Source organism: Arachis hypogaea, chromosome 13 (assembly GCF_003086295.3).
Source record: "Arachis hypogaea cultivar Tifrunner chromosome 13, arahy.Tifrunner.gnm2.J5K5, whole genome shotgun sequence".
Classification (NCBI taxonomy): Eukaryota; Viridiplantae; Streptophyta; class Magnoliopsida; order Fabales; family Fabaceae; genus Arachis; species Arachis hypogaea.
Genome location: NC_092048.1, coordinates 101,924,444 through 101,928,985, shown reverse-complemented (window position 1 = coordinate 101,928,985; position 4,542 = coordinate 101,924,444). Strand labels below are relative to the sequence as shown.

The 4,542-nt window shown below is 35.3% G+C and overlaps 1 non-coding gene across 1 annotated transcript; it reads left to right on the top strand.

Moving 5' to 3' along the window:
* The first annotated feature begins 206 nt into the window (after window positions 1-206).
* Window positions 207-314, top strand: LOC112739255 (small nucleolar RNA R71). The gene has a single exon (XR_003170190.1). It is a non-coding gene; the product is annotated as a small nucleolar RNA R71 (small nucleolar RNA).
* Window positions 315-4,542: the final 4,228 nt, after the last annotated feature.

Here is a 4,542-nt window from a genome sequence, read left to right as displayed (position 1 = left end):
ACTCCCTTCTTCTGAGGCGTCCCATTACTCACAGGATTCCTCTCAGAAGTGTACATGAACTGGTTATTAGCAACCATGTCAATGAGTTCTTGAGCTTCTGCAGGCGTTTTCTTTAGGTGAATGGATCCACCTGCAGAAGTATCCAATGACATCTTAGCTAATTCAGACAGACCATCATAGAATATATCCAAGATGGTCCATTCTGAAAGCATGTCAGAGGGACACTTTTTGGTCAGTTGCTTGTATCTCTCCCAAGCTTCATAGAGGGATTCACCTTCTTTCTGTCTGAAGGTTTGAACATCCACTCTAAGCTTACTAAGCTTTTGAGGAGGAAAGAACTTGGCTAAGAAAGCCGTGACCAGTTTATCCCAAGAGTTCAGGCTATCTTTGGGTTGAGAGTCCAACCACACTCTAGCTCTGTCTCTTACAGCCAAAGGGAAAAGCATGATCCTGTAGACTTCAGGATCTACTCCATTAGTCTTAACAGTATCACAGATCTGCAAAAATTCAGTTAAGAACTGAAAAGGATCTTCGGATGGAAGTCCATGGAACTTGCAGTTCTGCTGCATCAGAGAAACTAATTGAGGTTTCAGCTCAAAATTGTTTGCTCCAATGGTGGGGATGGAGATGCTTCTTCGATGTAAATTGGAATTAGGTGCAGTAAAGTCACCAAGCATTCTCCTTGCATTATTATTATTTTCGGCTGCCATCTCCACTTCCTGTTCGAAAATTTTTGTAAGGTTATCTCTGGATTGTTGTATTTTAGCTTCTCTTAGTTTCCTCTTCAGAGTCCTTTCAGGTTCAGGGTCTGCTTCAACAAGAATGTTCTTATCCTTACTCCTGCTCATATGAAAAAGAGGGAACAGAAAAATAATAATAATAGGGATCTTTTTTACCCAGGTATAGAGGTTCCCCTGTGTGAGTAGAAGAAGAAAAGAATGTAATGTAAAGAAGGGAAGAAGAGAAAATTCGAACACAGATGGAAGAGGGGGTTCGAATTTGGGTGAGATGAAGTGTTAGTAGATGAATAAATAAATAGAAGGAGATGAGAGAGAGGGAGGATTTTCGAAAATAATATTTTGAAAAGGGGTTAGTGATTCTCGAAAATTAGGAATGAAATTAAATTAAAATTAAAAATTGAAACAATTAGTTAATTAAAAAGAATTTTTGAAAAAGAGGGAAAAGATTTTCGAAAATTAGAGAGAGAGAGTTAGTTAGGTAGTTTTGAAAAAGATAAGAAACAAACAAAAAGTCAATTAGTTAGTTGAAAAAGATTTGAAAATTAATTTTGAAAAGATAAGAAGATAAGAAGTTAGAAAAGATATTTTAAAATCAAATTTTTGAAAAAGATAAGATTTTAAAAAAGATATGATAGAAAGATATGATTAGAATTAGTTTTGAAAAAGATTTGATTTTTAAAATCACAATTAATGACTTGATTCACAAGCAATCACAAGATATGATTCTAGAACTTAAAGTTTGAATCTTTCTTAACAAGCAAGTAACAAACTTGAAATTTTTGAATCAAAACATTAATTGATGATGTGATTTTTGAAAATATGATATAAAAATAAGAAAAAGATTTTTGAAAAATATTTTTAAAATTTTCGAAAATAAATAAGAAAAATGAAAAAGATATGATTTTTTGAAAAAGATTTTGAAAAAGATAAGATTTTTAAATTGAAAATTTGATTTGACTCATAAAAACAACTAAGTTTTAAAAAGTTTTGAAAAAGTCAACTCAAATTTTCGAAATTTATGAGTGAAAAAGGGAAAGATATTTTTTTGATTTTTGAATTTTTAATGATGAAAGAGAAAAACATGAAAATGATGCAATGCATGAAAATTTTGGATCAAAACAATGAATGCATGCAAGAATGCTATGAATGTCAAGATGAACACCAAGAACACTTTGAAGATCATGATGAACATCAAGAACTTATTTTTGAAAATTTTATATGCAAAGAAAACATGCAAGACACCAAACTTAGAAATCTTTCATGTTCAGACACTATGAATGCAAAAATGTACATGAAAAACAAGAAAAGACACAAAACAAGAAAACATCAAGATCAAACAAGAAGATTTACCAAGAACAACTTGAAGATCATGAAGAACACCATGAATGCATGATTTTCGAAAAATGCAAAATGAATATGCAATTGACACCAAACTTACAATTTGACTCAAGACTCAAACAAGAAACATGAAATATTTTTTATTTTTATGATTTTCTAATTTTTTTTTGTATTTTTCAAAAATTAATTTGAAAAAGAAAAATAAGGATTCCAAAATTTTTAATATGAATTCCAGGAATCTTGCATTCTTAGTCTAAAGCTTCAGTCCAGGAATTAGACATGGCTCACTAGCCAGCCAAGCTTTCAATGAAAGCTCCGGTCCAAAATACTAGACATGGCCAATGGCCAGCCAAGCTTTAAGTGACAAATCAAGCATATAGCAGCTGATGGATTAGCAACAACTAGCTTGCTCTTGATAATGTTGGGTTGGAAGCCCCAATCCAAAAGAATTTAGACATGGCTTTGCAGCCAGCCGGGCTTCACATGCTTCATGAAACTCTAGAATTCATTCTTAAAAATTCTGAAGAACATAATATAAATTTTTTTTGAATATTAATTGGGAAAAACGAAAAAGAAGAAAATATTTTTGAAAATTTTTTGAAAACTTTTTTGAAAATAAAATAAGAAAAAAATTACCCAATCTGAGCAACACGATGAACCGTCAGTTGTCCAAACTCAAAACAATCCCCGGCAACGGTGCCAAAAACTTGGTATGCGAAATTGTTACTCTGAGGTTATAAAATTTGTTGCTCGTTCTCTCCCTGGGAATGGCGCCAAAAAACTTGTGCACAATACCATGGTCCAAATATAACTTCACAACTTCGCACAACTAACCAGCAAGTGCATTGGGTCGTCCAAGTAATAAAACCTTACGTGAGTAAGGGTCGATCCCACGGAGATTGTTGGTATGAAGTAAGCTATGGTCATCTTGTAAATCTCAGTCAGGCGGATATCAAATGGTTATAGTATTTTCGAATAATAATAAAAAATAAATAGAAAATAAAGATAAAAATACTTATGTATATCATTAGTGAGAATTTCAGATAAGCGTATAGAGATGCTTTCGTTCCTCTGAATCTCTGCTTTCCCACTGTCTTCACCCAATCAGTCTTACTCCTTTCCATGGCAAGCTTTCTGTAAGGGCATCACCGTTGTCAATGGCTACATCCCATCCTCTCTGTGAAAAAGGTCCAAATGCTCTGTCACGGCACGGCTAATCATCTGGAGGTTCTCGATCATACTGGAATAGGATTCACCTTCCTTTTGCGTCTGTCACTACGCCCAGCACTCGCGAGTTTGAAGTTCGTCACAGCCATCCCTTCCCAGATCCTACTCGGAATACCACAGACAAGGTTTAGACTTTCCGGATCTCAGGAATGGCCATCCATGGATTCTAACTTATACCACGAAGACACTAATAACTCGGACTCGGTCCCCTGTATTAGATATCCAAGAGATATCCATTCAATCGAAGGTAGAACAGAAGTGGTTGTCAGGCACGCGTTCATAGGGGAATGATGATGACTGTCACGATCATCACATTCATGTTGAAGTGCGAATGAATATCTTAGAAGCGGAATAAGTTGAGTTGAATAGAAAAACAGTAGTACTTTGCATTTATCCTTGAGGAACAGCAGAGCTCCACACCTTAATCTATGGAGTGTAAAAACTCCACCGTTGAAAAATACATAAGTGAAAGGTTCAGGCATGGCCGAATGGCCAGCCCCCATGATCTAAGAACTAGACGTCCCAAGATGTCAAATACAATAGTAAAAAGTCCTATTTATACTAAACTAGTTACTAGGGTTTACAGAAGTAAGTAATTGATGCATAAATCCACTTCCGGGGCCCACTTGGTGTGTGCTTGGGCTGAGCTTGAAGTTTACACGTGCAGAGGCTTCTTCTTGAGTTGAACGCCAAGTTGTAACGTGTTTTTGGCGTTCAACTCTGGTTCGTGACGTGTTTCTGGCGTTTAACTCCAGACTGCAGCGTAGAACTGGCGTTTAATGCCATTTTTCATCGTCTAAAATCGGCCAAAGTATGGACTATTATATATTGCTGGAAAGCCCTGGATGTCTACTTTCCAACGCAATTAGAAGAGCACCATTTTGAGTTTTGTAGCTCTAGAAAATCCACTTTGAGTGCAGAGAGGTCAGAATCCAACAGCATCAGTAGTCCTTCTTCAACCTCTGAATCTGATTTTTGCTCAAGTCCCTTATTTTCAGCCAGAAAATACCTGAAATCACAGAAAAACACACAAACTCATAGTAAAGTCCAGAAATGTGAATTTAACATAAAAACTAATGAAAACATCCCTAAAAGTAACTAGATTCTACTAAAAACATACTAAAAACAATGCCAAAAAGCGTATAAATTATCCGCTCATCAATGATTCACCTCCCTTTGGTGCCATTGATTTTAATATACACCTAGAGCTTGCTTTGCAATACCAAACTTAAAAAGT